This window comes from Colobus angolensis, unplaced genomic scaffold, assembly GCF_000951035.1.
Source record: "Colobus angolensis palliatus isolate OR3802 unplaced genomic scaffold, Cang.pa_1.0 Scaffold33, whole genome shotgun sequence".
NCBI lineage: Eukaryota > Metazoa > Chordata > Mammalia > Primates > Cercopithecidae > Colobus > Colobus angolensis.
The window spans coordinates 3,739,560-3,764,194 of record NW_012116599.1 but is presented as its reverse complement, the minus strand read 5'-3'; the positions used below and the strand labels follow the sequence as shown (position 1 = coordinate 3,764,194).

The 24,635-nt window shown below is 39.1% G+C and overlaps 1 pseudogene; it reads right to left on the bottom strand.

Annotated features, from left to right (window-relative positions):
* Positions 1 to 477: 477 nt before the first annotated feature.
* On the bottom strand, positions 478 to 1,303 carry LOC105518798 (annotated as a pseudogene).
* Positions 1,304 to 24,635: the final 23,332 nt, after the last annotated feature.

Genomic DNA, 24,635 nt, shown 5'->3' with positions numbered 1-24,635 from the left:
GCTGCACTCCAGCTTGGGTGACAGAGTGAGGTTCCGTCTAAAAAAAAAAAAGAAAAGAAAAAACTGTAGGTAGAGGATGGGGATGGGGCAACTTTCTTGATGAAAAGATTCACATGAAGTTTCATTTGAATAAAATGTATTCTTTCTGTACAATTCCATGGATTTTCCTGAACATATTTAGCAACATGATATAACTAGTAATAGTTTTTTCCTCCAATGGAATTTTAAATCATAAAAATTGCTCTCGCCAAGGAAGCAGGGGTGACTTTTTGTTAAAGCAATTCATCAACAGTAACCAGATGCCCTACTAAAGTGCAGATTGCAGTGGGAGATTGAGAAGCAAGAAAATGAGGATTATTGTTGCCTTGATAGTTAATTCTTGCTCCCTACATTTTGGCTTTGTCAGTTGAAAGATATATACTTAGTTTTCTTTTTGTTATTGTTGTTAGTTCATGTTTTTTATCAACTCATACACAATCACTTGTCTTCTGGTTTGTTGAGGTGATAAGCCAGACACCCTGTGCCACAAGAATGTGTCAAAGTGGCTGGCCATAAAAACTCTAGGACCTGAAAGGCACTCCCAACAGAGGTGACGAATTTTGCCATTGTCATCCATCCTATAGTATTTCAGGACAACCAGCTTCACTTTCTTTCTCTTACGCTCATTGTTCTTGGGAGGGGTGTAAGACTTCTTCCTTTTCTTAGAGCCACTACAAAGTCTCTACATGAGACAAAGAGTAGACTCCTTTTGAATGTTGTAGTTAGACAAAGGATGTCCATTTTATTAGTGCATTTTCATGCTGCTGACAAAGACCTACTCGAGACTGGGTAATCTGTAAAGAAAAAGAGGTTTAATGGACTCACAGTTCCACGTGGCTGGGGAGGCCACACAATCATGGTGGAAGGCGAAAGGCACGTCTTACATGGTGGCAGACAAGAGAGAACGAGAACCAAGTGAAAGTGGAAACTCCTTATAAAGCCATCAGATCTCGTGAGACTTACTCACCACCATGAGCATAGTATGGGGGAAACCACCCTTATGATTCAATTATCTCCCACCGGGTCCCTTCTACAACAAATGGGAATTATGGGAGCTACAATTCAAGATGAGATTTGGGTGGGGGCACAGGGCCAAACCATATCAGCCACCTTCCAGTTGCTTGCCAGCAAAGATAAGTCTTTGCTAACCAGGACGGTTTCCTTCCTTATCCTGGATCTTGGCCTTAACATTTTCTATTGTGTCTGAAGGTTCAACCTCCAGAGTGGTGGTCTTCTCTGTAAGAGATTTTATAAAAATCTGCATTTTAATGGTGGTTCCACTGCGGATGGTGAATCGAAAAGCTTGTTTTCTTGTTTATAAACTGTTCATTCCATAAAGTCAAGCAAATCAAATGAAGTTTAAAAAGTACCGCTGAAGGTTATGAAAAATCCAATGTAATGTCAAAGTCTTTTATTCCCATTTAAATAAGAAGTAAGGATTGCTTTTTACAACCCTGAGAATGTGATTAGTGTCAGTGAAGTGATACCTTTATTATATGACTCATAATTCTTGGTACCGTTTATCATGACAGACCAATAATTACTTAAGATTCCACCAACCTCTTTCTAGCTGTGACTCCACAAATGTGATTTTGGATTCAAAGTCATTTAACTTTTGATGGGGAGGTGACATTCTAGTAATGTCATCACGGCTACACTTCTTGACTTGAAACTTAGGTTTGTGTGTGGGTGTTAACAATATTTGATATCCTATAAATAGTTTTAAATTTGGTTTTTCTTTATTAATCTTTCTAAGGAAACAAAATAATTTTCAAATATGGGATAACTTATGTTGAGTGAGATTAAAACAGTTTGCCATACAAATCATCTTCATGAAGTTGAAAACTCTTGCCAGACTTAACTTCTTGATATCATTATCCTTCAATCAGTTGTTTAGGGAGGGGGAAAAGATGATTAACTTCTGAATGTTCTGCATAGCCCGCTTTCCCCCAAAATGCTAGTGGGAATTCTTCATTGGCCTTGCTCCTTTTTCCTGACCCTTTAGAAACCCAGGTGGAAGAGGCTAAAATGATTTACATAATAAAAGGCTGGGGGCAGAAGGAGAAGAAGCCGGTGTGTTTGGGTTGTAGGAGAGAGTCTAGGGTTTGCCTTATGCAAGATTTCCAAGCAGGAGCACAAGGGAATGGAAGCAGAGGCTTTTGAGAAGTTTTTAATTTAGGTTATGCTCGAATCACTTTAATCTTTTTTGAGAGGAGTCAATAAAGAATGAAATTTCTTACCACTGGCTGTTAAATGATGTGTCTGTAAATTTGACTTAGCCACAAGCATGGAGCCTTCAAAATTGTCCCTTATCTCACCATCCCACCACTGATCTATTATAAGTCTTTATTCATTGATCTAGCTTTGCAATCGCGATAGGGTTTTCTATGAGTTATGCTGGTCATTAAACAAACAGTTTTGTTTTAGAAAAATCAATTTGTTTGGAAAAACAAATTTGACATTATCTATGTCAACCTACTTCAGCAAAAGACTACCAAGAATATACCTGAAGTTAAATAAATAAAATTCATTACTCATTGCAGCCAAGGGAACATACACCATGGGGGTACTGGGGCATCTCAGTAAAAAGATGTTAGAATCTACAAAGAAATTTGCACCTTGATGGAGTAATTTGGGGGGAGTCTAGGGAAGTGTAGAGAATTAGGTATTTCAATAAACCTTATCCACTTGGTGGGGAGACATAGCAGTTATTCATTTTGATCCAAAGGGAGTATGCTTGGTATTTTGTAGGTGACATGATGACCTTGTTTTTCTCTGTGCTTAGACAAAATTAAGAAATTATGAAGTGGCCTTGCTTGGTCCCTTTTATCATGGTTTCAGGGTACCCTTGTCTGAGATTGAATTTCTGTGAGATTATTTAGGAGATTATTTACCCAGGAGAAAACATGGATTAGTTGTGATTGCCAGGCCAGCTTCTAAATGTCAGAGGCAGTTTTTGTTTGTTTGTTTGTTTTTAATTTCTCCATTCCTCTTTTGGCCAAGGACAGATGAAGTCACAGTATAAGACACTGACCTATGATATCCAGATTTTCATCACTGCCAAGTTTTGTTAATTAACATTAGAACAGTGCTCACTGAACATAATCTAGTGATCCAGGATTAATCTCTCATTGTGCTGTGGGATGAGTTGTTGACCTATTGAACAGACGATGGCTGTATGGTAGCATTTAAGGCTCTGCAGCAGATATATTGGTAAAATGTAACATAGTCAATTTTAGAAAAAAAAATATTATTAGTCTTTGTAATAGATCTTGAGACTAAGCCCTACATTATAATAGCAAGGCAAGTAAACATATCCCAGAATCTAGCTGGGCCTGTTTTAGAGAACCAGCTGATTTTTTAAAAAAAGCTCTGTGACAGACTTTTCTATTTGCTCTGTGGTATTGATATAGGTGGAATAATAGTATTTGCTCTAGTGCAAATTCCCCACTGACCAGCTAAGAGAAAATCAACCACTATATGACGGTCTTTGACAGTTGTGGCTAATTGATTTAGACCAGAGAGTTGGGCTTTCAGAGCAGAAGTGGTGTCATTTTGTGTCTTCTGATAAGATTAGAGACCACTTTCTGGGCCACTTTTTGTAATTGTATTATACCTACTGTGGGAACTATAGCTATAGAGTCCTCATGAAGCATGAATCTGTTATCCTTCTTGGAAGTTGCTTCAAATAACCTGCGCTTGCTGTATTTTGGAAGCTTCTGGTATTATTTTTAAGGAAACGTGATTTCCTGGAGGGATGGTAGTTTTAGATATCTGAAAATCTCTAACAATGACTACAAAATGGACAGGGTACATTATATGTGGTAGTCAGGTATATGGAGTAATATCTTAGTGGAGCATAGATTGTGTGGGGAGTATAAGTATTATTTATTGCAAGAGATGGGCGCCAATTTTGTGTCCCTTGAGTTGGACAAATCCTAGCGTGAGGTTGAACAGTTCCTGCAAGACAGGCTGAGGTGTCTCTGAGGAAAACAAATTGACTATTGCAGTCAGAATAGCCCCCATATTCGTATTTATTCTTGATTGACTAGGTCTTGCTGATAGGATTGTGTCGATGTCAGCAAAAGCAATTTGTCAATGTGAGTTCAAGGTCTATTATTTGCAAGACTGAAAATTGGGATTGATGATATTGGGGAAATGTATATACTAGAAAGGCCCTATTAAAGGGAATTTGGCTTCTGAAGTATGTAAAGAATTAGTTACCAAATTTTGTCAGGCATGTCAGGTAAAAGGTGATAGATCCAGCACCTATTTGGCTCAGTGGTTAACTATAGTCGAGGAAAAATGTGTAGGAGAGTTTTATTTTTCCTTAAGTGGTAGGAGACCAGCAGGGGTCAGAAATAAGTGGATGAAAAATAAGGAAAATCCTACTAGTGTTTCAGAGGGCACCAAAATGGAACAATAGGCTGGAAAAGGTGTTGAGGAATCAGAAGTTAATCTTGTTCCACCTTGGGCAGAAGGTGTTCAATTTTGAGGTTTGCTACTCGTTCTAGTTATCCTGGGCAAAAGCTATCTGCCTCAGAAATCAGCATCTTCTAGAAGATTCCTGAGAATCCTCAGTTTACGATTTCCAGATGGAATGGATGTCAAGTAGTCAAGGGAAAGGTACGTGTCTTTTTTGAGCTGGGAAGCATGAGAGTGAGGAGCAATATTTTGTGGTTTTACTCTTGTGTCAGTTGTTAATGGTCCTTGATAAGGTCGTCTTCATCAGGACCCAAGGGCGGTTGTTCAGTGGTGTCTTTTCTTTTGGAGACTAAATCTCCAAATTGTTGATTACACAGAGACTTTAGGTGGGTAGTTAGAAAAGGTAGTTCATACCTGTTGCTTACAGAGCTGGATGTATCGTATGACCCTCTTGTAGTAATTAATCATATTTCATTGTAATTTGGTAGAATTTAAGTTTGGGGGTGAAATGTCTACATTTCTTGAGGTAATATATTATTAGTTAATAGGAGTAGAATCTGTGGGGTTGTGAAGGGATTGACCTTATAAATATTAAAACTAATGGCAATGCTGTAGGACATGGGAGTTCAAGGATTTCTAAGAATTTTGCTAATTTTGGTTTTGAGTTCCATTAGTTCTGCTTTCCCTCCCCCTCAATGAAGAGTACAAATGATAAGAAGAGTAAAGTTTCTGTAAGAAAAGGCAAACCTTTATCGGGCTGCTTAATAAAAGTACCAGTAAGACAAGTGTCTCTGTCACAAAAGAAATAAATGGGAATTCCTTAGGGTAGAAAAACAAAATCAGGTATTTTTTATTTCTGCAGTAAGGGTTTATAGGCTTAAACCCACACTGAGAATAAGCACACAATAGCCATACATAAACACAAACTAGTCATTCTGACCTATCTGAGGCTAGGCTGTTATTAAAAGTATTTGTTTACTTTCTTAAAATCTTTTTTAATGTTTAGCAGATGGGTCAAGTAGGTGGCTAGGTGACTTATAATTTCCTGGGATAATGGGCTATATTATTGGATAAATCTTTCCTCTGAATGCAGGAGAAAAGATTTAAAAACATCTTAAAAACATCAAAGAGATTAGAAAGTAGTAAGACATTGCAAGGCTAAAATTGAAGGGGAAATAGGAAAAGGGGAAGAGAGAAAAGATGGCAACTGCTTTTTCCTTGACAGCACTTTTGGTGCTGAGCAATATGAACTTCTGTTTTGACAGCCTCATGGACAAGCAAGACAATTCAAAACCCAGGGCTTGCATAAAGATGGAATGTGTAAGGAAAGGCTTCTTCACTGTAAGCGAGGAAGAATGAATGAATCCCAAGCAAACAAGCTCTTATGTATGTCTGTTTCTTCCAGATGGTTAAGGGAATCTGGAGCTATGGGCTTGTTTAAGGTCATCCTAGATTACTGGTACCTCAGGTAACTGGAAGAGGCAAACACACTCATCTCTGGAACAAGGTATCTGTATCCCAGACTTTGAATTATTTCTACAAATTACTTTTAAAGTAAATGACCACTACACAATTAAAAATAGCAACTCTTGCAAAGTCAAGACCTTGTGAATGAAAATCATCAATAAACCAAAGAGAAGCAGCCACAAAAATTTCATAGGTTGGAATCATCAATGCAGATTATGTATCAGTTATGATTACCATGTTTAAAAACATAAAACACATCTAGGGCCAGGCGCAGTGGCTCACGCCTGTAATCCCAGCACTTTGGGAGGCTGAGGCAGGGGATCACGAGGTCAGGAGATCAAGACCATCCTGGCCAACATGGTGAAACCCCATCTGTACTAAAAATACAAAATTTAGCTGGGCAGGGTGGCACATGCCTGTAGTCCTAGTTACTTGGGAGGTTGAGGCAGGAGAATCGCTTGAACCCGAGGTAGGAGAATCACTTGAACCCGGGAGGCGAAGGTTGCAGTGAGCTGAGATCACCACTGCACTTTAGCCTGGTGATAAGCACAAGACCCTGTCTCAAAAAAAAAAAAAAAGAAAAAAAAAAAACATATCTAAAATACCTGTGACTAGAATAGAAAAGTAAAAATAAAAAGTGACAGCATATTTCCATATTTGAATGAGAAATATAATGTTAGAAATAAAATAATTGTAACAAACAAAATTATAACCCCCAAAGAAATAATCCACAATACAACTTGGAAGAAAATAAAAGGAAAATAAATTCTAATGAGAGATTAAAGACATATGTTTCATATTTTTCTTGAGTTTCAGAATGAGATATAAGAGAATGAGCTCCACACCTAGACATATCGTAAACATCTCTTCAGAAAATCAAAGAAAAAGGGAAAAAGGATAATCTTCAAAGGGCCAATATTTAGACAGTCATAACTAAGTTCCAAACATCAACAATGAAAATCAAAAGAATGTTATCTTGTATATATTTTTAAATGAAATAATTTTAAACAAATGAAAGAGTTTTCTGTAAGTGGACCCTCATTACAAAATTACAGGCTGGGCGCAGTGGCTCACATCCGTAATTCCAACACTTTGGGAGACTGAGGTGGGGGGATCACTTGAGCCCGGGAGACAAGCCTGAGTAACATAGTGAGAACCATCGCTATTAAAAAGAAAAGTAACAAATGATGCATTTCAATCAGGATAAAACTGATTCTATATGGAAGAGTTGAGATGTAACAATAAACGAAGAATTAAAAAGTGAACTAAAATAATTGTGGAATGTAATAATAATAATGAATTATAATACACCCCATAATAGTACATAAGTTGGAAGGGGATATGTTGAATTGAAAAGTTTTCTTTAAGGTCCTTATATTTTGGAGAAAATAAAGGTGCTAACTGTAGACGTTGATATGTTAATACACAAGTTGTAACTTTGGGTAATAATTAAATGAATAAACGAACAACGTACCATTTCTAAATTACCAGAGAAAAACAACAGTGATTAAAAAATTGATTTATTCAAAAGAAGTCAAGAAAGAAAAGGATAAAAATGGGTGAGATAAAATGCATTGGTTACGTATTGCTACATAACAAATTAATCCCAATCTAGCAGCTGAAAACTACAGGCTGTATCTGAAAGCGGAAATATCTAGAATTTGTTTACAAAATGGATACGTGAATGAACATGAATAAGTACTAATACATTCGTTTTAGTTAAAATGAAGATGTGTGTACTTGTGAAAGATTGTATTGGTCTCCATTCCCCTAATTAGCACATGTCATGAGCTGTCAATAAATATCCTCAAAACTAAGATTCTCATGACTCCATTACTGCATTGTAAAGTATGTTGCATCAAATGAACATAATATACTTTATATAATTGTTCTTTTATTATTGAACATACAGATATTTATCTGCTCTTCACAATGGTGAACATAAACATTCTGGAATATGAAATTTTAGTGAATTTTTAGGATATATTTCATGTTGGTTGTGAGCAACAGAGAACCAAAATAACAACAGTGGCATAATGATAGGTGCTTTTTATTTCTTTGTAACACAAAATTCTACATTTAAACATCCCATAGAACCATGAGTGGCATTCTATCTCTGTGGTTGTCTGGGACTCAAGCCACTTCCAGTTTTCTCATCTAACACTAATGGGGTGAGGATCTCATCTTCGCCATCCAAGATGTAGCCTCACCATCCATTTACAATCCAAGTGGTACAAAACAGGAGAAAAGACTTACTGCAGCTGCCTTTTAAAGACATTTCTTGGGAGCTTATACATAATATTTTCAGTTATGTCCCATTGGCTAGAATTTAATCAGTTTATGTCTGACTGTAAGGATGGCTGGGATATGTAATGTTTATTCTGGGCAGCCACGTGCCCAGCTAAAATTCAGAATTTAATTACCTAAAAATGAAAGAGACAGTGGATATTAGGGGGAAATTAGCAAGTTCAGCTAGGGGTTCTTAGCAGTGGAATTCCTGAGCCAAGCTATAGTTTTGCCATTTGAAGCCCTTGTTATATATGAGGACACATTGGTGCCAGAACGTCTCTACCACTTAATCCTCCTTAAGCTGTGCAAGAGAGAGTCTGCACACTCATCATGTCCTTGCCAACACCCAAGGCTATCATCCAAGATAAATCTCTGCCAGTTTGATAGGAGGGAAAAATATCCCGTTTATATTTGCATTACTTTAACAATAAAAAGAGTTGAACTTTTTCATGTATTTGCTGGTCATTCACATTTCTTTTTGTGAATAGCCTATGTCCTTTGTCTACATTTCAATTAATATTTAGCTAGCTATAGTATTATATGGTTTGAGTGTGTCAGGAGGAAATTTTTCTTTGCAGTAATTAGGATTTTGTAAAATCCTACTTTTATAGGTAACCTTTTCATGGAAAAAACAACCATTGAAAAGTAACTAAATAGCAAATTTTTATGTAGTTTTCTTATGACTGAGAAAACTCAGACTCAAATATGGCTTTGTCTGATGTCCCAGGCAAACCAGGAGGACGGAAAAATAATATCAAGTACAATTAACTATGAGTTTTCTTAATTCTTTGGAAAGAGTTAATTACTGACATTTTAGCTCTTTCAAAAACAGGCTCCTCTCTGAGTTGGGCTGATCATTTGATGGTCATGGTTCAGTTCAGTGTATGAGAAAAGGACACCCTGTGGGTAGGGACAGGCACTTGAATTGCCTTCCCAGTGGTGACAAAAGGAAATGCCATCATCCAAATGAGACTGCAAAAACGCTTGTGATTATTGCTAGCTCCTGCATTTCCGTTTCCCTGTCATCCAGATTATCCAGATAATGAAATTTTCAAGTTGAACCTCGTATAAATATGCTTTTAAAATACACATTTTTATTGGATAGTCAAGTCGATTGCACTGTTTTCATAAACAGAGTTTGTTTATGCTTTACTTCAGGTGATCTGAACATGCCCGCCTTTACTGCCTCAGCACAGGCAGCCTTGGCAGACACTGTCCCCTTCCAAGTGGCAATAGCGAGGATGTGGAGCTCACCACCATATGTGGGTCGTGTTGGTGGTTCTTTTGCAGGATGCCTTGCAGAGTGGTTGAGGATAAAATTTCCCACCTATTTCCTGCAGCCTTGGACATCAACCACCACTCCATGCAAAAGTTGACATGTATGTTGAGTGTATATGTAATCTACAAAAAGTTTCTGTAAGTGAGTAAATTATCTTAACAAGTGGACCTATAACACACAGTTCACCCTACCTGAGCTGGGTTTATGGACCCCTGCTCGCCCCCACCACCATGATACCGTTTCATGAGGGAATCCTAAGATGCCCCCCGTTAGTAGCTGTTATCCATATCCGCAGATATTTTGTTAGTAATAGCTCCTTAATGTGTGGAAATGGTAGGGTAAGTCTTAGCTGTTGATTTGATAGTGAAATTAATCCTTGAGTTAGCTATTTTCAAAGAAATGAGGAAAAGCCCTTATTTTTAAGGAATAACATTTCCTGTTTCAAATTTGCCTTTCAATTCTCCTTCCTACTATTTGAATGGATGATAAATCATTTATAATTAATGTCCTTGGGATTTTTCCATGTGGATAAATACTGGTGATTGGCGACTTGGGTCTCTGCATACATGCTCCTGTTAAAATGAGTAAGAGATAAAACTACTAGTCAATTAAGTTTTCTTTGCCAAAAAAACACAAACAAACAAACAAACAACCCAAACCACACACATGAGAAAACAACCACAAAAATCCAGAGACACATTCTGGGTAAAATTTGTTTTAATATTTCAACTTTTCAGAGGTGAACAAGTATTCGGTTATCATACTAGTTCAGGTTTGTATAACTTTCATATACAAAGTCTATTGACTCTGAAAGTTGGAAAATTGAAGTACTTCTCTGTCACTTTTAAAGAGTGAAGCCATGTCCCAGTGGATCTATAGATCAAGATTTGCCAAACATGTAACTCTCTGATTGCTACTGACTTTTCTTGCCATCCTGGCAAAATTGTTTAATTGTGCAGTTTCTTAGATGTGCCATTTTATAAGAGAGAGATAACTGCAAATTTAAAAAGAGTTGCATTCTACAAATGAATACAATTAAATAATGTTAAATGCACTGGCTTATTACAATTATTTTTTATAGTCTCAGGATACCTCCAAGTAGTTCAAAGATCTCTGGTCACTCATAACCAACAAACGTCCAAAAATAGTGAAAGATACCTCAGATATCATTGTGGAGAGGCTGAAATATCCAGAAAACTTTGCAAAGCTCACACTCCATTTCAAGTAAGTAGACTGGTTTCCGTGTGAGAGGCTCTATGCCAAAATGGTCTAGTGTTTACTTGAGTTTTACAGCATTAACATCCTCCCCTTAAGTAGGTCTTACGTCTACTTACCTGGGAAGGAAGGAAGATTTTGAACAGTTTTATTCTTTTTGGATATTGTTTATGTTACTTTCTTTATATCATACAGGAAGGGGCCTAGTATCACTGTAGCTGTTTTAAAATATGATGGGAGTGGATATTAGAGGAAAAAACTGTGGGAACAACATCTTAACAACAGTGAGATGGACGCTTGCAGAGAAAAAAAAAGGGTGAGTGTCACCACTGGGATTTTTAGGCAGCCAAGGGACACCACAAAAGCATTTATTCCTGGAGAAGAAGGGGTAACGAAAGAGGAGGAGCCCTGAAAAGAAAGCGCGCCATTTCCATGAACCAAATCATGTTGATGTTGTCGACAGGGTTTGGACTACTAAGACACGATGTGGCACTGGAGCCCTTCAAGCACTGACTGAAAGTAGATTTACATTTAGATTCCCCCTCATGCTGTTCAATAAGGAAGTCTATGCTATTCTAAGATCTAGACTAGAAATTTCCATGGTAGTGGTGGAAGCTCTTTTTTCCAAAGTAGGAGAGTTCCTTGCAACTGAATTTGGCAAAATAAGATAACCTAAAATGACAGATAAGAAATGATGGTGTTTGTCTTTACCTTGAAGAATGGAAGAAAATATACACTGGGAGACAGGCATCCAAAGACATTACACAGTTTTACTGTAGTGGTACTTAGGTTAGAGCAAAGAAAAGAGGTGATAAGAGCCTCAGGATTAACAATATATAAAGCCAAATATCAGTGAAAGATGAAGTGAAGCTCTGGAACTGGCAGAAGAGCTGCTGGCAGGAACCACAATCTTGCCTGAATGTCTCATAGTAGCCATGCTTACCGTTCTTAGCTCTCAGATATCATAATTAAATTCTGATGATGATAAAATTTACCAGCAGGGGGTGCCATCTCCTCAAATTTCCTTTCTTGGACAATAAAGGTCGTTCTCAAAGGTTTTAATTTCTTTGCGGACAAGCCAAGGCTAATTGTAAGTTCATCAAATAATTGAGGTCTCTCAGTCATGGCATTGTCTAGATTGGGTATTATCCAGATGAGATGGGAGCATAATTGTCATCTTCACTTACCTTAGGCAACTGGCTTCTAAGCATCCACCTTTGGCCACAAGGTGACAGGAGGAGACTGTGTGAATGGGTTAAACACCTTTTGGGAGGCTGAGGAGGGCCGATTACCTGCGGTCAGGAGTTCGAGACCAGTCTGGCCAACACAGTGAAACCACGTCTCTCTTAGCTGGGAATCGTGGCAGCCGCCTGTAATCCCAGCTACTCAGGAGGCTGACGTAGGGGAATTGCTTGAACTAGGGAGGTTGAGGTTGCAGTGAGCCAAGATCGCACCACTGCACTCCGGCCTGGGCGACAGAGTGAGACTTCATCTAAAACAACAACAACAACAACAACAACAACAACAACAAAAGTTTTCAAGGGAAACTGTCTCAACCTACACTGTCTGCCAATGGAAAGTCAAGGCATGTGTTGCCTTCAGATCAACATCATTTAGATTTTTGTTTGTAGATTTTAAATGCTCTTTGGAGAAGAAGGTCTGCAAACTTTCACTCACAAATCATGTTTTACATTTAGACTGCAGAAGTAAGTTGAGGCACATTATTACATATTTTAATATTAAGCTAACTTTTCCTCCGATAATTTTTTCAAGCTTTTCAGTTCGTTTCACATTCCCGTTCATGTTCTTCAAGATCTCAGCCATCCCCTGTAGGGATCTCCTGGGACCCTCAGCCAGTTTGCTCCAGGCTAGTCCAGGCAGCAGTCCCTGTGTGAGCTGAGACTTGCAGGGAAGACGCCATCTGCTATGGTCTTGAGGCTTGCGTGATGTGACTGCTCACAGTAGGGGCATTGCAGTTATGACCCCATTTGCTCATGACCCTGCTGGCGGAGCAGATTCTCCTCCCCAAAGCTCTGTGGGTGGTCAGCTGTCACCCCCGCAACAAGGGTAGAACAGGAGAGACCAGAACTGTTGGGGCTTCCTGAACCTAAGATCACAAATTAGAGCCACTTGCCACTAGTCTTTGCCCTGCTAAGCCCTGGACCTGGAATCTAACTTGAGCTTGGTTTACCCTTCAAAGCCCTCTAGGTTCAAAAGCAGTGGATTAGGGTTCAGAAGAGCCCGGCTGTGCTTGCAGGAGTTAAACAAGATGCTGCCCAGGCCTCACTCATGCCAAAGCGCTTTGCTTTTCTAAATTCTACTAGGACTCTAAACGAAACCGTCTTGTCTTTTCTCCTCATTTATTATTTTCCTCCAATACCATTCATGCTCTCTCCTTTTTCTTTCTGTTCTGCCAGCTTTTCCTTTATTCTGTCTAGAATAAAATATTCCAGAGACCCTTGACGTACTAAGGCAACAATTCTCAGCCTGAGATACGGATTGGACTCTGGGATGCTTTTCAAAAATACAGAGCTCTATACCACTCCTCCCACCACAGACACACTGGATTAGACATCAGTATTTCTAGAAAGCTCACCAAGGCATTCGAGGGCACAGCCGAGGTTGAGAATTACAGAAAGGTGGAGACAGATTCAAAAGAAATGTAGTCCCTGGAAAAGGAAGGCTTAAATATTAAGTAAATATAGTAAAGGAAAAAGTAATTCCGCCAAGGAAAATAAAAGTTGGTAACAGGATGAATTAAAGCTTTCCTCTCCACTGATAAAAACTGGCATAGATATATCTTTCTCTTTTATATTCTTACTCTTTGACATTTTTCTTCCTTTCCCCCCTTTTCATTTTCCTCCTGGATGGAGTAAGGAAGGGAATCAATGTCAGGTTGAAGAAGACTGAGCTGGGTTGAGATGGACGGGAGGACTCAGTGGAAATGGAAGGTTGAGTGTTTGCAGGCATAATGACAAATCCTGACATCCCAGCTTGGGCACTGGCAATCCAGGCTGGCAATAGAGGAGACATTTTCAGGGGCACAGTATCTGTTCTCAGGGCGTGGGCAATACAGCAAAGTAAAAGTTCTCAGCAACTCTCATTTCTTCTGACATTCCAAAATCCTGAGCTTTTAAAACTCTAGCTTTGCCCAATGTCTCCTGTCTCCAATACTACCTCTTCCTTCTACTTCCCAAAGGAAAACTTACTGGGATCTCATTACTGCCAAGACATAAGAACCTTGACCTGACAGTTGGTCATTTGTTATCTTCAACATCTAGGAGGTAAGATGTACCATGGTGTTGTTAGCATCAGTGTTCCCAAACTTTAATATCTTACTAGATGTGAATACATTCAACTAGCTTCAAAGGCGGATTTCATATATTTTATTGGTTAAAGTAATCACAATACATACTTATTAATAAATGTTTCATAGAGCCGGATATTTTAAGAGAAGATTCATAATAATCAGTAAATTCACAGAATCCTAGAAGCTACTCAGAGAATCCCCTGGCTATGCCTCTGCTTTTATACATGATGCCAGAAAATGGGGAGTTTGGGTGATTTTGCCCAAAATTACAGACCCAGGAACTAGCTGTGGTCTCTGGTTTTCAATTCAATAATTTTTTAACCAAAATCATCTTATCATAGGCATTGAATTATACCAAAGTTAATTCTCAATTAATTGCACTTTTGTGGAACTTTATTATTTAAGTGGACACTGATTAACCATTATTCTTCTCGATATTAAGCAGAACCACTTGTTGGAAAAGTATGCTACTTGGAGATGCCTTTTTTTTTTTACACAGAACTTGCCAATACCCAGTTTCATTTTCCTTCCTTCTTTTTTCTTTCCTTCTCTTTTTGATCCATCTTTTCATCCGTTCAGCCATCCAGCCATCAACCATCCATCCAACCCATCCACCCATCTATCCATCTATCTATCTATCCATCCATCCATCCATACCAGACACCGTGCTAGGCACTGGAGATACAACAGGAAGAAAAGAATGAACATAGTCTCTGGCTTTCATGGAATTGATAGACATGTAAATGGACACAAATAAGACACAAACAATAAGAATTAAAATTGCAATTACAACCTAAGGTAAACCTTCTAATAAAAGAATGAGTAAGATTCTATAAAAATTTAGGTAGGGCATGGCGGCTCACCCCTGCAATCCCAGCACTTTGGGAGGCTGAGGCAGAAAGATTGCTTGAACCCAGGAGTTTGAGACCAGCCCAGGTAACATAGTGAGACCTCACCTCTACCAAAAAAAAAAAAAAATTAGCCAGGCGTGGTGGTGCATGCCTGTGGTCCCAGCTACTCAGGAGGCCAAGGCAGGAGGATTGCTTGAGCCCAGGAGGTGGAGGCTGCAGTGATCCATGATTGTGCCACTGCACTCCTGCCTGGATGATAGAGTGAGACCCTGTCTCTCTCTCTCTCTCTCTCTCTCTCTATATATATATATAAAATAAATTTTCAACAAAGGAAAGAAATTATCTTGGCTTGAGGGCAGGATAGTAGACTTCCCCAAAGATGTGACCCTTGCCCTGCCTTCTAATGTATCTAAAGGCAAAGAGAGGCAAGCAGAGAGTATTACAGAGAGAGCAGCGAGGACAAATGCCCTGTAATTCAAGGAACTGAATGGAAGCCAGTGGCTGGACAGCAGAAAGCAAGAGGCAGCATTTCTGAGAGGAAGTTGGAAGGTTAGTCGGAGGCAGGCCTCTGCCAAACCTTGCTGAATATGAGATGGGAAGTGGCTGGCTGATTTTAAGTGGGGAGGTTGGGGGTGTCATAATTACATTTTCATTTTGAAAAGACAATTGGCCTGGGCACAGTGGCTCACTTTGGCAGGCCAAGGAGGAAGGAGGGTGGATCACTTGAGGTCAGGAGGTCAAGACCAGCCTGGCCAACATGGTGAAATACCATCTCCACTAAAAATACAAAAATTAGCCAGGCATGGTGGCAGGCTCCTGTAATCCCAGCTATTTGGGAGGCTGAGGCAGGAGAATTGCTTGAACCCAGGAGGTGTAGGTTGCAGTGAGCTGAGATTGCACCATGGCACTCCAGCCTGGGTGACAGAGCAAGACTCTGTCAGAAAAAAAGAAAAGATTGGCTGCAGGGCTGAAATGGACTGGAGAGGAGTTGATATGGAGAAAGGCAAACCAAGGAACAGACTTTCATAGAAATTATGGTGACTTGGACTAGAGTACTGCTCTGGAGATGGCAAGAGATTTTAGAAAGACTTAGGGGATAAATACCAGTGATGAATTGGACATACGGTATGAGAAATAGGTAGATGTCAAGAATAATTCCCGACATTTTGGCTTATATAACTGGAATGAATTTGTCTAAATTTTGGCAAAAAGTGCAATTTAATTACACTTAATTAGTCTTTACTATTCCTAAGCACCACAGCGGTTACAAAGATGAGTGAGACATGACCCAAATCTAGTAAGGTCACCATACCCTCAAAAAAAAAAAAAGCAACATTCAGAACACTACAGTAAGTATTCCCTCTGCATGGACACATTCTAGAAATGAAGCAGCTAATAGAAAAATTCCTATTTTAGAGTTATAAATCAGAAGTGGGTAGAGACAGAGTTGTTTAAGTTTCAGGATATATATAAGACACTTGCATTTGTAATCAAATTCCTACACTGGATGAGCAAATGTTCCAAGCAAAACCAGACTAAATATAAATGCCCAAAGCAAACTTGTCTTATGGGATGGACTGTTCAGTGTTAAGAAAGTTTGGGTTCACACAGATGTACGGAATTGCTGAAGTCCCTTTTTGTACTTTTGGGAGGGCAAAATTTTATGCCCAGTAAATAAGATTTTGCCCAATTTCAACTTGGCTGGGGGAGGTGGTGAAATCACGGATTCATTCTCACAGTGGACGAAAGTTGCAGATATCCATGTATCTCAGGTGGATGCCAAGGCCACCCGTTGGTCCACTGAGACTCAACTCCTTTTCTGCACCTTTTATACACCTTTAATTGAGTCCAAAGGAAATCAATTTCTGTCTGTTTTATTAGATTTTTGAACTATGCCTATGCTGCCTAATGAAAAAGATCCATCTTTTAGTAAATCTGCAGGCTCAAGTCTTTCCTACTGAATAACTTACCTACCTACCACCATGGAGCAATATTTAATTCCTTAAATTGCTTATGCAAAATGAAAGACTAGCTTTTTCTTACCCAAGGCCTTGATATCAAAGGCACTATATAGTGACTATGATAACAGGGCACTTAATTCCTTTGGTCTGAGTTTTCTCATCTGTAAAATAAAGGGGTGTTATCTAATATCACTACCCCCAAATTCTGGGATTCTCTCTGCTTTCCTCCTACTGCTCCAAATTCTGTCTCCAGCATGTGCCTCCCTGAATTATTTTTAAAAATGTTTTTATATCAACCTCTAACAATTTATGTTAAAATATGTTTTCATAGAATCATAGAGTAGCTAGCATGTTAGAGTGCTATGAATACATAAATAACATCAGTTTATTGGCTCTCTGTACCCCAAAATTGATAAATACATTCACATGTGATATGTTTTGACATACAGATTCCTGGGTCTCCATAAACCTACTGACTCAGGATCTCCAGGGAAACAGGAGTAGAAACTGCATTCTTTCTCTGGTTACATAGACAAAATATTCATTATATGAGACTACGTGTCTTCTTAGTGTAAGTTGGTATAAAGCCTGAAAATTTCAGTAACGTTTGTCTCCACACTCTGTCATCATTTCTGCCTCTGGGTTTGTACACATGTTGCTCCATGTTCTGGAATGTTCTTTCCCTTCGTCTTAGCAAAATTCTATCCATCAGTCAGAACTTTGATCAAGTCCTACCTCCTGACTAAATAATAGCTCATAACTACGTGCCAGACACTGTGCTAAGCGTCACTCAGACAAGCCTCATGATAGCCCACAAGGGAGCTGCTGTTCTTATCCCCATTATACAGCCAAGGGCACAAAGGCTTAGAGAAACCCAAGGCTGGGTTGCTAGCCTAACCATCTCTCAGTGAGTATAGACCGTGGGGTCTGAGCATGCTCTGACTCACCAAGGACCTCTGTCACCCTCTGCATAGACCACCTTCCTTGCTCTCTGCACAGTACAGCTCCCAAGCATCTCTCTTGTCTCTTAACTCCCCCAGAACATGCAGTCTGAGCCCAAGTGAGCACCTATTTCCAAGCTTTGCAATTCTTTCCTTGCATCTTCTGTCTTCCCAGCTAGACCACAAATCCAGCAAAGGCAAGGGCAATATGGTAGGCTTGACTAACGTTTCTCAATTGATTACACTTGAGAAAAACGTAAATTGTGAGAATGTGCAAGATTGTTATCATGTTTTAACCACAGAAGAGTATCAAGTAGCAAAAGAAAATATCAAGTGCAGCGTCAATCTTTGTTCTAGAAATATATTTTTTTTTTCTCTACGTAAGTTTAGGAGTTGGGAGGAGATGGAATGATAAAAATCACAATGGAAAGAAATCCATTTCCCAAAGGCCGTATTTAGCTTCCCGGAGACCTTGGCCACACCTCTAGGACCACTCTACTGTATGGATTGTGCTGACCCAGAAAATACGAGAAATGTGGTCTTGTAAAATCTTTTTTTGCTTAAATCAATTCCATATGAGCAGAGCAATACAAGCTCCCTTGTAGATGTTACACCCTGCAATGCATGACCCTAATCTCTTAACAGACAATTGGGTAAAAGAATTTGCTGACAGAGTTACAATTTTGAGTTGGGTCACTTTATGAAATGAATGAATTAAAATGTGCTTTCCTTTGTCTTAGGGAAAATAATTTTTTCATATTTATTGGTACTTTCCATATTTGACTTACGAGTCATGTTGGCTTCAACATTAATAACTAAAGTTAAGTTAAATTTAGAGAAACTTCTGACCTAATGTGAGTTCTATTTGAGGGTCTTTAAATTCTCCCAAGTGGAAATTAAAGATATTTGCCAGAGTAAATGTGTGCAATGCGTTATTGAGAGACTTCTGTTAATGGTAAAATGTAATCACCTGTACTGTTTTCTTTTGTTTTCTCCTACTTTAAAATATTTTTCTCTAATTCACCTCAGTACACACATAGACTCAAAAAAGAAAAACTTGTAATGTATATTAGCAGTTTTATTTCCCTAAACTTTTAAGCATCTAAAATCATTCAGAAAACTTTTTGTTCACCTTGTATATTTTCAAGTATTTCTCAAGTTGGGAAGGCTAGGATACTAAGATAGATTATTTTTATCATATTTTCAAAAATTGACAACTGGTAGTTCCTTTGAATGTTTGTAACGACTTAAGTTAACAAAGTAGTTTTTCTCCCAAGGGTAAAAATAGATTGTGAGAGATTTGAACATTAATTTAATTGTAAAGAGTTACAATTAGTGGCAGTAAACATGTAGAAAGATAAATATCTAAATTTCCTAAATGTCTATAGAGCTTTTATTTTGGCTTTAGAGATAATAATAAGTGGCACATTATTCAAGATGTTACTCCAAATATAATTTAGAAAACTTTTCTTGTCTCTTAAGCATGGAGCTAATATATTTAATTAGGTTCTATTAATTTTTCAAAACAATGTTCAGAAATTAAGTTTTATTTCTTGAAAGCCCTGTTACCACACTCTAGAATTTTCAGCCTCTTGTCACTGTCTACTACCAAAGGGTTTCTTTTCGAGGCCCTACAATAGTAATTTAAACTCAAGGACTGGCCTAGTTTTTATTTGCTTCTGTCTTGCTTTATTAGTAGTAATTATCTTTATTCTTTGTGTGCTTGTTGTATCCAGGGCATGGCTCATGATGGAGGCTTTAAAATATTGTGGAATGACGAATTTCACAGAGAATTATAGTAATGAAGAAGGTCTTAGTCTGTTTGTGGTGCCTTAACAAAATACCTGAGGCTGGGTAGCTTACAAACAGTAGAAAGTTGTTTCTCACAGTTCTGGAGGCTGGGAAGTCCAAGATCCAGGTGCCAGTGGACTTGGGTGTTTGGTGAGGGCTTCCTCTCTGCTTCCGCAATGGCTCCTTGTTGCTGCATGACCGTGTGGCAGAAGGGATGGAGAAGGGACAGCCTCACTCCCTCAAGCCCTTTTGGTAAGGGTATTAATCTCATTCATGAGGGTGAACCCTCATAGCTTAATTATCTCCCAAAGGCTCTGCCTCTTAATCACATTGGGGGTTAGCTTCCAACATATAAATTTTGGAAGGACACATACATTCAAACCATAGCAGAGGGGCCCCCAGTTTTAATTCCACATATATTCAATTTTGTATTTTAGGTGTTAAAAAATTATCTACATGTGGACACATCAGGGGATCAACACACACTGGGGCCTGTTGTAGCGATGTTGGGGGAGGGGGAGCATCAGGAAGAATAGCTAATGGATGCTGGGCTTCATACCTGGGTGATGAGTTGATCTGTGTAACAAACCACCATGGCACATGTTTACCTATGGAGCAAACCTGCACATCCTGCACATGTATCCTGGAATTTAAAACAAAAGTTGAAGAAGAAAAAAAGAAAATGAAAAAAATATCTATGTGTCAGTCACCCTAGAGTGTGTACTTCAGTCATCATCCTAGCAGGTGACATACTTACTCTTATAATATTGTCATTATTGAAAACACTTACTTTCCTTAGATCTTATTTGGAACTGCTCTAGAGTCCGCTTGCACACTGGAGAATAAAGCTCACCATTTCACGTTTTGGATCAAAGTGGAATTCTACGGCTCAGTTGCCCACTTTAACTCATCTGACTTGGAGCTAAGTGACTTTTCACCGTGTTAAAAAAATCATACTAAGGAAAAATTTTATCACTATTAACGGCAGTGAGCAATGTCTCTAATGGCAATTCAAAAAAGCACTTTCCAAAAATAACTTATATATGGCCAAGGCACACTTCTGGGATGAGGGAGCCATCTTTCAAGGACACTTCTTTGAAAAGACCATACCCACTTGTTATGTGTGCTTTGAAACTAGACACACTATTTTATATCATACCTCATTCATTTAATTTATCAATCCAGATACACTTTTGTTAGGAGCTTTGGGAGTGTAGTTTGATTTTTTAAAGCATCACACTGTGCCCATGTTCTGCATTCCGCAATGAGAAACACGGACTTTGGCTCCTACCCTTCTTCAAGAATTAAGTTCTGTAGATAGGTTACAATGCTACAAGTGGAGAATAAGCAATATAAAGGGCTTAGCGAAATATGAACTTGGGAAAGTGAGCTGTTAGTGTCTGAATTATATTTTAATATGTCAGAATTAAATTTTGACAAACCAGACTGGAGACATGTCATAGAATTTAATTAATGCAAGAGCTTTTAGAGATCATCTAGTTACAATCTCATCATCTTTTGGATTTAAAATATTGATGGTTCAAGCTTACATGACTAAGACCAGAGAAGTAATTTTTAGCCCTCAGAACTAATGCATCAACCTTTGAGCAGAATACCATCCTACCATCCAAACTAACCCAGTACTGTTAGTTCCCCCATGGTACCCATCACTGAAATACCTTTTGAAATTGTGCATTCATGAAGACATCTACATTTCTTTAGCTATTTTTTAATATATGATTTTTTATTATATAAAGAAATTAATATATCTCATATATTTGATTAATTTGTAGGTGCATTGATTTCTATATAATGTATATATTTGACTTTGCATTTTTGGTATTGCCTGTTTTATTAGTGAACTAAAAGTTGCCCCTTTAAAAATATAGAGTAAGGATTTGTTCACAGGTTTTGTATGTATGCAAGAATTTTGCTTTTTCAATGTCATCTGTTTAAACTAGATGAACTTCTTTTTATCCTTTAAGTATCATAAGCGTCAGTTTCTTGGGGAAGTCTTCCCTCATTTTTCAAACCTAGTGAGATGCACCTGTGGTTAAAACTTGGCATTGGAGACTCATGCTCCTCCCTTATAACTCTCAACACATTTGTAGTTAATTGTTCACGGCAGTCTTCCTTGGTAGACTCTGGACTCCATAAAGGCAGGGACCCCATCTGTCTCAGACCCCCAGTATCTCTCTAGCATGTAGCATGCACATGGCAAGCATTTCTTCTCGTCAGGACTCTGGGTTGCAAGGTTACAACTCACACCAACTTATGCAGGAAGAAGGAACCAGTGGCTCATGGAGCTAAAACGTGTAGAGATAAAAGTGGGTTGTTTCATCACGGCTGTGTTCCTAGACTCAAGCTTTGTCCTTAGGATGATTTTTCCTCTTGTTGCTTTTACTCTTGGATATATTCTGTCTTTGTAGTGGCCAAGATGACTCCAGTTGTTCCAGGCTTACCTGATCCTTGGTACCCCATGTCTCACAGGGGTATCGATTCAGCAAATATTCCAACGTGGGTTTTCATTGTTCTGCTTGGGTCGTGGATTCATCCATGAGACCCCTGATGGCTGAAGAGTCTGGTGTTCTGACTACCTTAGTCAGGATTGGGAGACATTCCAAAAACTTGGAGCAGAGGTCAACCGCACCTGACCCATATAGAGAGTGATTTCTAAAGGGAGAAAAGGAATTCTCTTATCAGAACAGGGGGAATGAATACTGGGCAAGCAGAAACATTAATAAATGACTTATATTTATGCAGTGATCTATGTGGGTTTTTTTAAGACAGTGTCTTGCTTTGTCACCCAGGCTGGAGTGTAGTGGTGCAATCCTAGCTCATTGTTGCCTTGAGTTCCTGGACTTAAGCAATCCTCCCATCTCAGCCTTCCAAGTGTCTGAGGCTACAGGCATGCACCACCATGCCTGGCTAATTTTCGTACTTTTTGTAGAGATGGGGTCTCACTATGTTGCTCAGGTTAGTCTTATAGTCCTGGTGTCAAGCGATCCTCCTCCTTGGCCTTCCAAAGTGCAGGGATTAGTGGTGTGAGCCACTGCACCTAGCTTGCATTTACTAATTGAAGATGTGCACTAAAATGCCCAGAAAACTGGTGTTGAGGGAATAAATGAATAATACAAAGTTTTATGATTAAGGCCGGCCTATATTTCATACCTGCAGTATATTGGTAATATTATGGTTATAATTATGATTGTTACCATTATCGTTTATTGACTGCCAGAAACTTTGCAACTGGATCCCTGTACAGTGATAAGAGATTTTTCTCATCATTTATTAGAAAGCAATCTGAAAGGCCAACATCCCTCTAATTGTTTCTCATCCCATATGTATTTGAAGAACTTTGTACATGTCTTTGTTTGTGGCTTGCAGTTTGCATCTAATTTCTGGCTTTTATTTTTCTCATTTTAGCACAATTGCCTGCTACCTCATTGTGTTCTCTTGGGTACGCTGACCAAGTTTTTTCTTATAATTTTAATTTGTATTTTGAGTGTTTGCATAATTAATTCACCTTCTTCCCACTCCTTCTTCACTTTTTCATATAGGATAGCTTCCCATCTCCCACCCCCAGCTCTTGTGGGATCTTTCTATTGTTCTTTTGAGAAACACTGAGCTTCACTAGGCGAGTTTTCTGTTAAAAGTCTGGTCCAAAGAGATTTTGCTATTTTACTAAGCCTATTAATTTTGGCATTCGCTTGTTATTAATTTTTTTCTAACTTCACATCTCCCATAGTTTTCTTAAGTATTCTAAATTCCACAGTAAGACCTTCCTGTTTTTCGACTGAGTTTTAACCTTCTTTGAGGAAATATAGTGAGGTTCTTTTTGAGGACATGTAGTGAAGTTCTTTTTTTTTTTTTTTTTTGAGACGGAGTTTCACTCTGTTTCCCAGGCTGGAGTCCAGTGGTGTGATCTCAGTTCACTGCAAGCTCCGCCTCCTGGGTTCATGCCATTCTCTGGCTCAGCCTCTCGAGTAGCTGCGACTACAGGCATCCGCCACCACACCCAGCTAATTTTTTTTTTTTTAATTTTTAGTAGAGATGGGGTTTCATCGCGTTAGCCAGGATGGACTCGATCTCCTGACCTCGTGATCCACCTGCCTCGGCCTCCCAAAGTACTGGGATTACAGGCATGAGCCACCGCACCCGGCCACGTAGCAAAGTTCTTAAAGTGGATTCTTGAAATCCCTGAGACTGCAAAAACCTGTGTGGGCATTCCAAGACACAATTTCCAGGGGCAAGGTTGGTATCTCTCATCAGAGTTCAAGTTTATGAAGCATGAATTTTTCAGAGCTGAGGTCCTCTCACCACAATCCCGCTGGTCATTGATGAACTGATCTTCAGCTTCTCGCATAAAGGGTGAGGGCCTGGGCTTTTTGTCATGATTGTGTCTTGACTTTGGCCCTGTTCTCTATGTAGGGAGGGTTTCAAAAGAAGAGGGCTCAGACTGTCAACAAACTTATCTTCTGTCCTGGGTCAGTGACTGCAGAGGGTCAACTTCTCAGTGTGACACGGTCTTTGAAGACTTCTACGACCCTGCTACTTTGTGGCACCCTCTCCAGATGCAGCATTGCCTGCCCCCTGTCCAGCCATGCTTTATCTGCAAAGGTAGCACCCACTCCTTTTCCACGCATGCCTATTTAGGAGATTAGTGACTCATCACGTATGTTGTCTTTCTCTTTTCTGTATTCCTGGAGAGTTCTGGGTCTCCCTTTACTTCTTAGACTTGAATACATGTATATGAAACCTGGATGTACAAAAACCACATCAGGCAGCAACCTCCTATTCTTTCTTCTTTGTGTCCTTATTGATGTCACTGTGGTCTGGTTGCTCTGCTCAAGTATAACCATATTCAGTCCCTGCTGCATGTTTTCCAGGCTGCTGGCCCTTAGACTCCTCTCTCCCTCACAATTCACCTACAGAGCTAAGCAGGGCATTCTTTGCCCTGGCCATCACTAGCAGAACAGAGGGACGCAGGGATCGGGTTGAAGCTGAGAGGAAGGACTCCCACAGAAGACTCTGTGCCATAGGAGTAAACCAAGCTAAGGTTCAAAA